Raw genomic sequence first — 11437 nt, forward strand, 5'->3', positions numbered from 1 at the left:
TATAATGGTGAAGCCCCAGTGAGATGGTGTGGTTCTATATGAGGTAAATGTGTAGATCATTTCTGAAAGTTCTGTTTGCATTTACTTGACCTTTGACTGTGAAAAAAGGTAAAATTGGTTTTACATGTTAATTTATTAATGTTGCAAGTATTTGTTTATAGTAGAAAAATCAGTCTTACCTTCATCAAGGTATGATCTAGAAAAAGAAACACATATCAATCAAATACACAAAATAACTGAGTCATGTGAACTGAAAAGAAAGAATAAGATACTATGAGATTGACCACCAAAAGGAACTACACCTAGACACGGGGCCAGATGGTCTCCTGTAAGAAAGTGACAAGTCTCCGTGAGAAATAACTAGGTAAATGTAGGCAAAGGAGAAAGTGAATTTCAGATAGAAGGACTTACTTGCATGGAGCACTGAGTGTGGTGCGTTAACAATGAATTTTGAAACACTGAAAAAAATTAAAAAAAAAAAAGAAATGGACATATTTGAAGAAAGACACTTTTTGGATAACTGAAAGGCTAATGGTTCAACAGAAAACAAAGGATAAAATGGTAAATACAAACTCAAATTGATGAATAATTATACTAAACATAACTGGTCTAAATATTCAAAAGAAAAAATTTCAGGATACATTAAAAAACAACAAAACCTAATTATGCAATCTTTACAATTGACATACCTTAAATATGAGGACACAGACAGGTAAGGATAGATAGCATCAGTAAAAAATAAGTAAAAAAGACAGAAGTGTCAGTAAAAATAAGCACAAGCTTTTCAAGTAATTTAAGGGAAATCATCCAGTAAAGCCCAACAATTCTAAATTTTTATATTTTTTAATAAACTTCAAAGTAGATAGAGCAAAAATGATATAGTAGAAGTTGATAAATCCAGAACTACAGAGGAAACTTTTTACCACATCTCTCATACTACCAAGCAGAACAAACAGACAAAAACTTAGTAAAGACACAGAAAAGCCAAACAACTTCTCTAAAAATGCTTAACTTAGTTATTTGAATATAACTCTGCCTCAACCATAGAAGAATATACATTCATTTCAAGATCACAGGATTGGGTACCTAGGTGGCTCAGAGGGTTAAACCTCTGCTTTAAGCTCAGGTCATGGTCTCAGGGTCCTGGGATTGAGCCCCACATGGGGTTCTCTGCTCAGTGGGGATCCTGCTTCCCTCTCTTTCTGCCTGCCTCTCTGCCTACTTGTGATCTCTCTCTCTGTGTCTCTGTGTCAAATAAATAAATAAAGTCTTCAAGACTATAGGGAATATTTACCATAATCAAGCATATACTGAGCCATAAAGCCAGATTTTTAACAACTTTCAAAGGATTGGCCAAATTCAGAGTATGTACTCTGACCACAATGGAATGGGGTAGAAAAGGGTTAAAAGTGGGTTGGCAAATAGTTTCCCTCTTGTCAGGAAGCCAGAGACTGATTTTAACCCTAACCAAATTCCTCATAATTTTTGACCTTTGGAATTTACAATCTAGATTATAAATGAGAATTTTTCAGACATGATTTTTATGTAGGACTATTAATCTGAGAAATGATTGCATCAGAAAATACCTGGTATATGTCCCTTTGGATCACTACATTTGTATCTTTAGGGTAAATACCCAATAGTGCAATTGCTGGGTCATAGGGCAGTTCTATTTTCAACATTTTGAGGAACCTCCATGCTGTTTTCCAGAGTGGCTGCACCAGCTTGCATTCCCACCAACAGTGTAGGAGGGTTCCCCTTTCTCCGCATCCTCGCCAGCATCTGTCATTTCCTGACTTGTTGATTTTAGCATTCTGACTGGTGTGAGGTGATATCTCATTGTGGTTTTGATTTGTATTTCCCTGATGCCGAGTGATATGGAGCACTTTTTCATGTGTCTGTTCGCCATCTGGATGTCTTCTTTGCAGAAATGTCTGTTCATGTCTTCTGCCCATTTCTTGATTGGATTATTTGTTCTTTGGGTGTTGAGTTTGCTAAGTTCTTTATAGATTCTGGACACTAGTCCTTTATCTGATATGTCGTTTGCAAATATCTTCTCCCATTCTGTCAGTTGTCTTTTGATTTTGTTAACTGTTTCCTTTGCTGTGCAAAAGCTTTTGATCTTGATGAAATCCCAGTAGTTCATTTTTTCCCTTGCTTCCCTTGCCTTTTGCGTTGTTCCTAGGAAGATGTTGCTGCGGCAGAGGTCGAAGAGGTTGCTGCCCGTGTTCTCCTCAAGGATTTTGATGGATTCCTTTCGCACATTGAGGTCCTTCATCCATTTGGAGTCTATTTTTGTGTGTGGTGTAAGGAAATGGTCCAATTTCATTTTTCTGCATGTGGCTGTCCAATTTTCCCAGCACCATTTATTGAAAAGGTTGTCTTTTTTCCATTGGACATTCTTTCCTGCTTTGTCGAAGATTAGTTGACCATAGATTTGAGGGTCTATTTCTGGGCTCTCTATTCTGTTCCATTGATCTATGTGCCACCCGAATGTTTATAGCAGCAATGTCCACAATAGCCAAACTATGGAAAGAACCTAGATGTCCATCAACAGATGAATGGATCAAGAAGATGTGGTATATATACACAATGGAATACTATGCAGCCATCAAAAGAAATGAAATCTTGCCATTTGCAACAACATGGATGGAACTAGAGCGTATCATGCTTAGCGAAATAAGTCAAGCAGAGAAAGACAACTATCATATGATCTCCCTGATATGAGGAAGTGGTGATGCAACATGGAGGCTTAAGTGGGTAGAAGAAGAATAAATGAAACAAGATGGGATTGGGAGGGAGACAAACCATAAGTGACTCTTAATCTCACAAAACAAACTGAGGGTTGCCGGGGGGAGGGGGTTTGGGAGAAGGGGGTGGGATTATGGACATTGGGGAGGGTATGTGCTTTGGTGAGTGCTGTGAAGTGTGTAAACCTGGTGATTCACAGACCTGTACCCCTGGGGATAAAAATATATGTTTATAAAAAATAAAAAATTAAAAAAACAAAACAAAAAAAAAAGAAAAGAAAATACCTGGTATATAAATAAACTTGCAGCTTCTTGGATATATGTGCCACTGATATCCTGAAAAACAGAACTACTCATATCCTCTTTTTGGCTTTGTGTCTAATAACTTACAAAAGCTGAGAGATCCCAAAACTAAACGGCCCCAACTAATTCACTGAGCATACAAGGTTAGTGCCTGTCATTCTGAATCTAAATGACATCCTGGTTTGAAAGAGGTATCTGAGGGAGCAGTGTTTAATGGATTTGGGTCTCTTAAGTATTGGTGTAACTATTTCTGTGACTATGTCAAATCTTTTGTTAAATATTAGTAAAGTGTGATGCCGGATGAGACTCATGTTTTGAGTAGGTCTGACTGATAATGTGGGCATTTGTAATTGAGAAAAAAAAAAACTAAACTAAACTCAATAGAATAAAAATATCACTAGATTAAAATAATATATAGGTAAGATAAGAAATTTCAATAAGAATTAGAATATATGTTCAATTGAGTAATAAAAATATGACATAAGATCTTATAAGATGCTGTGGTTACAGATATAATAATGACCTTGCATCGTAGGTTATACAAGAAGAAAGTTGAAACTCAGTGTTCTAAATATACACCTTAAGAAGTTAGAAAAAGACCAAAAAAGAAAGCCTAAAGAAAGTGGATAAGAAACAATAAAAAAGATACATTCAGAAATTAATTAATTAATTAATTAAAGATATCAAATACCTTTATTTAAGTAAATATCTTCTTAATAATAAAGAAATTGAAGATATAATAGAGAAAACCAACACAGCCAAAACTTAGTGTTATGGGATGAACTGTGTCCCCCCAAATATATGTTGAAGTGCTGATCCCCAGTACCTCAGAATGTGACCTTATTTGGAAATAGGGTCATTGCAGATATATCTAGTTAAGATGAGGTCATCCTGGAGTAGTAGGATTCCTTGTAATTTTTCACTCATGGAATTTACTGCCTAGACTATACTTGAGGAATTTTTTTGGTGGTATATAATATGCAGAATGGGAGAACAGGTCAGTAGAAACAATTTGGAGAGGGTTCTCAAAGAAATCTGGATTTCTGTTAAGCTGAGGCATAGATAGAAAGATCAAGAAAAAGGTAAGGACTAAAAGAGCTTTTAACAAATAATGACAAGGAGGATGGATTCGTCTCCTGCAACAACAGACTGCATCCATCCTGGCCTTCCAGAGATCAGGAGAACTCTCAAGCAGGTTAAGACAGTAGGAATGAGAAGATGAGAAGATGGGAACGTGTAGCCTTAACCACCTTCAGTGTATGTCCATAAAAGTTGATAGTGGAGTTGAGAAAAGCAAGAAGTTATAACAATCTGGTAGCATATATTGTCAAAGTAAAAGAAGAATGTTGAATAAACAGAGTTTACTATAAAAGTAGAACGTAGCACAGTGGAAAGGTGATAAGTGAGGTGAATCTGAAATCATTAGCTTTTATACCATTTTACTTCATATTGCATTTGCCTTCTACCTTCCAGATTCTCTAGTAAAAATCTATTCCTATTCATTTTAACAAATGTCAGGATGTAGTCTATTGTTTTGTACATGTTGGATAGATAGTAAGTTGTAATTCACTAAATATTTGTTTCTGAATCCAACCTTTCTTACCAGCTGAGTGTTTTTACACAATATAATTTCAGTATCAGTATACACATCTTTAAAATGGCTATAAATCTGAGTCATGAAATATGAAGATTATATGAGAAATTAAGTACCTAGTAGTAAGTACATAAGTAGTAAGTAATAAGTAGGTATATAGTGATGTTCCAACAAACTGTACCTTTTCTTTACTTGAGTCACATGGCACAACATTGGGCTGAAATTCAGATCCTTTATACTTTTAATATATAGTTAACCATTTTTTCCCACTTTTTATAGTGATATGTATATGTTTTTAAAACTTTTATTAGGGAAACATAATTATAAACTAATTAAATTAAAATAATTCTTCTATTTAAACCAAACTTACTATATTGTCCTGAAATTCATTGTATTTTAAATATTATATTTATACACACATGCTCGAATTCTGCCAATTATTCCTCAATCTCTTTGATATGCTTGTCTTCTTAAACTAAGCCCGGAAAGTAGTTAGAGATTAATTCTGACTATTTAAGAATTCAACACCGCACAGATTAAAGTATCAGTCCTTGTTTGGCGTCTTTATGATGTTACACTAAATAGAATCCTCTTATATCCAAATACATTTGAAAATTTAAAAAAAAACTTTTTTTTCCTCTTTCTTGTCACTGTGCATTATGTAAAGTGGACATAAAACAGGTCAGAGATGAACAGGTCTGCAAAACAATCCTTCACTGGAACAAAACAAAAACAAACAAAAAACCTGTTGAACAAGTTCTAGCTAAAATTAATTCAGTCTATGGTTAGCAGAAACTAAAAGAAATACAACAATCACTGTAAACAGTATCATTTGGCATCCATAAACCATTTTTGCAAATATGCAACTGAGTTATATTGTACTATGTGCTATAGACTTCATATATGTGTCCCCCCACCAAATGCCTTTATTAAATTCTAACACCCAGTGTGATGATTTGGAGGTAGTACTTTCAGGAGGTGATTAGGTCATGAGCATAGAGCTCTCAGGAATGGGATTAGTGCCCTTACAAAAGTGACCCCATAGAGCTCCTTCATCTCTTCCACCACATGAATACATAGTAAAAAGGGGGCCAGCTATTAACTCTGAAACATCTTCCCCAGGCACCAAATCTGCTGGTAGCTTGATGTTGAACTTCTAAGAACTATGATTTTTGCTGTTTATAAGCTACTAAGACTTGTAAACAGCCTTACAATGGTGCTCTGTTATGGCAGCCTGAACAGACTAAAACACCACAAAAAAAGAAATAAATAGAAACAAGCAGTTTCAGGGAACAAAGGCAAATTACTGACTCCTTAGCTTTGTGGGCCAATTGATCCTTAAAAGAGACAATTGAAAATACAAAGAGGACAGTCTTTAAAAGCTATATCTTCTTTCTTCAGAGAAATACCTTTATATAGAGTTGAACCCTGTGTGGATGCCACTCCAGTCTATTTGCACTATAACTTGCATTACAGCAGCAAGGAACCAGATCCCCACATCCAAGTTGTATTCTGATAGCAGGACAAAATAATAAATTCAAATACTTGGGGTGGATAAAGAAGCATCTAGATTCTACTCATATTGTCTTAAAGGTGTTTCAGATATTTAGATTATCACTATTTAGAAATAAAATAACCATAAAATTAAAAAGTATTATGAAATGCAAGGTATTGCAGTTGAATAGTAGAAAAGATTAATTTCTCTTCAGTATACTCCAAAGCTCCTTATCAGATTACTTTCAGTAATCAGTATTGTACTAGTTTCATAACTCCAGCGTAGCAAATTACCACAAACTTAGAAGCGTCAAAACACATATTTATTATTTTATTTTACATTTCTCTAGGTAAGAAATCCAATACAGATTTCCTGGGCTAAAATCAAAATGTTGGAAGAGCTGTGTTCCTTCCTGCAGGTTCTAGGGAGAATCCATTTTCTGGGCTTTTCCATCTTCTAGAGTTTACCCGCATTGCCATTGGGATGCTCGTCCTGCATCTTTAAAGCTAACAATGTCACATCTCTCTGACTCATTTGTCAACATAGTCTCCCTGACTCAGCTGCAAAAGATTCTCACTTTTAAGGAATTATATAATTAGATTGGATCCGTCCATATAATCGAGAATAAGAGAATAAACATCCCAAATCAAGGTCCTTAACCTTAATCACATCCAAAAAGTTTTGTTTGCCATATGGGTTCCAGTGATTAGGGAGTAGACATCTTTGGCTAGGCCAGTGTTCTGTCTACCACAGGTAACATCTGCTTTTTGTTTTGTTTTTCCTTTCATTCTTTCAAGTGTTTCCTCCATGAGGCAGCCAAAGTTTGTGAGGTTAGGAATACTAGATGTATTTATAACCATGGTCAAAATATACCTGAAAATATAAACTTTTTATATCTCCTTGGTGAATTAATAACTTCATTACTAATAAATAACCCTCTTTAATCCTCAGTGATATCCTTTGCTCTGAAATCTACTTTATCTGATGTTAGTACATCCCTCCAATTTTCTTGTGATTAATGCTATCATGTTATAACTTTTTGCATCATATTACTTTCATACTTTATTTTTTAAAAGTTTGTCTATCCATTTTAGAGTGAGAGAAAATGGGAGGGAAGGAGCACACACAATCAGGGAGAGGGGCAGAGGCAGAGGGAGAAAGAGAATCCCAAGGGAGACTCCCTACCAAGTGCGGAGCCTAGCACAGGGCTCAATTCCATGACCCCAAGATGATGACTCCAGCCAAAATCAAGAGTCTGGTGCTGAACTAATAGAGCCAGCTGGGTGCCCCACAATATCCTTTTACTTTTAATTCGTTTATGGCATTATTTTTGAAGTGCATTTCTTCTAGGCATCATCTAATGAGGTTTTGCTTTTGCACCCAATAAAATAATCTCTTTTAATTAGGGTCTAAAGAATATTGATATGGTTGGATTAAATTTGCCATCTTGCTATTTGTTCTCCTTTTCTCTTTCGGCTGTAAATCTAACTCAAGGCGGATTAAGTAAATCAACTACCTAGGATAATATCTGGTAAGCACATAAACTATTCACTCATTTTCCTCTTTTTTCTGTCTTCTGTAGCATTCAGTATTTTTTATAATTCCTTATTATTTCCTTTTTGTCTTACTACTTTTAGCTTTGTTTTGTTATTTTATTGGTTGTTTTAGGATTTATATTATACAACTTTAATTTATTAAATGTTACCTTGCAATGATATTATGTCATTTCACTTAAAGATATAAAAAACTTAAACCACAGGGTCCTTCCATTTCTTGATTCCTAGCCTTTTTGGTAATGATAGCATACATTTTACTTCTATGTGTTAGAAACTCCAGCAGATAAAGTGTTTTTTTTTTTTTTTTAAGATTTTGTTTATTTATTTGACAGACAGATCACAAGTAGGCAGAGAGGCAGGCAGAGAGAGAGGAGGAAGCAGGCTCCCTGCTGAGCTGAGAGCTCAACTTGGGGCTCGATCCCAGGATCCTGAGATCATGACCTGAGCCGAAGGCAGAGGTTTAACCCACTGAGCCACCCAGGTGCCCCCAGATATAGTTTTTGTTTTTATTTAAAGTCAATTACTTTAAAAAATAATAATAATTAGAGAAATATGTATTTATCCACATAGTTATTATTTGCTATGCTCTTTATTCCTCTGTATACCTATATCTACAACTGATATATGTTTCTTCTTTTCTAAAGGACTTTCTGTGATATAGATTCATGATGATACTTTCAAACTTGTATGTCTGCAGAAGTATTTACTTCACTTTCATTTGAAATATATTTATGCTATCTGTATAAGTCTAGAATGACAGTTATTTCTCTCAGTATTCTAAAGATGTTGCTCCATAATTGTTTTGCTTGCCTTTCTTCTAATACACCTCTGCTGGAGTTATTACCTTTGTGTTTCTGTATGCTGAGTTTTATCTTTTCTGATATAATTTAAAATTGTTTATCATTTGTTTTAAAGTTTTCATGTTATGATATGTGATGCAATTATTATTGTTCAACAATTGCAAAAAATATAAAGAAATGCATAAAGGAAGTCCACAAAGTTAAAAATAAAAAGAGACCATGTCAGCTTTCTAATTTATATCTTTCTAGGCATTTTTTAAGCATGTACACATATTAATATACACATTATTTACAACTCTGTATTAATACAATGTTATGCAACAAGTTACCTTAAAACCCAATAGCTTAAAACTATAATAATCAATAATTCCTCATAATTTTCTATAAGTCAGGAACAGGGAATGGCTTCATTGAACATTTATGTCTTAGGATACTCATAGGATATTGCAATCAGGTATCAGCTAGTAGTGTAGTTATCTGAAATCTTGACTATTGCTAGGTGGTTTATTTGTAAGGTGGTTCACACATATGGCTGGTAAGCTGGTGCTGGTGGTTGACAGGAGGCTTCACTTCTCTACATGGGCCTCTCCCAAAGACATCTGCCTTTCTCCACAGAGAGTGACCCATGGTACTATGACAGAAGGTGCGATGTCTTTTAGGAACTAGCTTCCCAAGTCAAATACTGTCACTTCTGCACCATTCCATTGGTCACATAAGTCAACCATAATTCACTGTGGAAGGGAACCATACAAGGTTTGGAATACTGGGAGATAAGGATCTGGGAGCATCTTGGCCATTGGCTACCACAATATCCTTACTATCATATTTTCAAAATAAATTTATGACCTACTCTTTTGTGCTATTATCTCAAAAACTTGTTTTGTGCGAATAATAAATGGCTCCATAATATACAATTGAATGACGGACATTTAAGTTATTTCTAATTTTCAACATTCAAAAAAAACCCCCAAATTAATACCCTTATAATTTCTCATGGTTTCTTCATCTTTAGAATATATTTCCAAAAAGAAAACATCAGACATGCATATTGCAAGGCATTTGGTCCATATTACAAAGTAGACTTCAAAAATCCTTATGCTTCAGCTACCTTCATTGGAAAGTGCTTCTTTTTTTTTTTTTTTTTTTAAGAGTTAGATTTATACCCAACGTGAGGTTCAAGCTCACTACCCCGAGTTCAAAAGTCTCATGTTCCACTGACTGAGCCAGGCAGGTGCCCTAGAAAGTGTTTTTTAAAACTGTATCTCATCTGCACAGGTTAATGTAGGGGAGTGTTGAATTACTATATTGTACAACCTGAAACTAATATAACACTGCATGCTAACAAATGAACTAAAATAAAAACTTTAATTTTTTTTTAATTAAAAAAAATCTCTATATCATCTAATAGTGGGTACTTTCAATTTATCCTTCAGTCTGTCAATTTTATAGATGAACTAGAGAAGTCTCTTGATTATAAACAGCCTAAGTCAGTTCTACCTAAGTAAGAAAATTAAGGTATAGAATTTGAACTGGGTAATTCAGAGTCACTAGAAAAGGTAAAGAATCTGGGTTATACAGAAAGCAAGGGAAACAACATATGATCAATAATCTTCCTTAGTCATGGTTCAATTTAGGATTCCAGCACAGATTCTGTCATCACTAAACTTTACTTTAGGAATAAGTCATTTTGCTGCTCAATTCCACTAGGCATTCACCCCAAAGTCACTGCATTCTCACCTCTACAGTAGTCTCCAAGAAAAAAATCTCAAAATGAGCATTTATTTTGTAAAATTTTCTCAAATCCAAAATCCTAGTTGAGAGCATCAGAGTATACAGGCACAGAAGTCAAAACAAAAATAAATACTATAAAAGGTGAAATTATCCCATTTCTCTTTTTTAAAATGGCAGTTTAAATTGGTAGAACTCATACAAGAATTCAGAAATGTGGCAGGTTATAAAATAAATGAACAGAAATCAGTTGCATTTCTACACTAACAATGAGACAGAAGAAAGAGAAATTAAGGAATCAATCCCATTTACAATCTCACCAAAACTTGTAAGATAACTAGGAATAAACCTAACCAAAGGAGCAAAATATCTGTATTCAGAAAACTATAGAACACTCATGAAAGAAACTGAGGAAGTCACAAAGAGGTAGAAAAATGCTCCATGCTCATGGATTGGAAGAAAAAATATAGTTAAAATGTCTATGCTACCCAGAGAAATCTACACATTGAAAATAATCCCTATCAAAATACCATTGATATTTTTCACAGAGCTAGAACAAACAATCCTAAAATTTGTATGGAACCAGAATGACCCTGAATCACCAGGGGAATGTTGAAAAGGAAAATCAAAGGGGGAGACATCACAATGCCTTACTTCAAGCTTTATTACAAAGCTGTAATCATCAAGACAGTATGATACTGGCACAAACATAGACACGTAGATCAATGGAACAGAATAGAGAACCCATAAATGAACCCTCAAATCTATGGTCAACTAATCTTCAAAAATGCAGGAAAGAATATCCAGTGAAAAGAGGGAGTTTCTTCAACAAATGGTGCTGAGAAAATTGGACAACCACAAACAGAAGTGAAACTGGAACATTGTCTTACACCATACACAAAAATAAACTCAAAATGGATGAAAAACCAAGACAGGAATCCATCAAAGTCCTAGTACATAACACAGACAGTGACCTCTGTGACCTTGACCACAGCAACTTCTTGCTAGACACATCTCCAAAGACAAGGGAAACAAAGGCAAAAATGAACTATTGAGAATTCATCAAGATAAAAAGCTTCTACACAGCAAAGGAAAGTCAATAAAATCAAAAGACAACTGACAGAATGGGAGAAGATATTTGCAAATGTCTTATCAGATAAACGGTTAGTATCCAAAATCTATAAAGAACTTATCAAACTCCATGCCAAAAA

Source organism: Mustela putorius, unplaced genomic scaffold, assembly GCF_011764305.1.
Source record: "Mustela putorius furo isolate JIRA1106 unplaced genomic scaffold, ASM1176430v1.1 tig00003869_pilon_pilon_pilon, whole genome shotgun sequence".
In the NCBI taxonomy this organism is placed as follows: domain Eukaryota; kingdom Metazoa; phylum Chordata; class Mammalia; order Carnivora; family Mustelidae; genus Mustela; species Mustela putorius.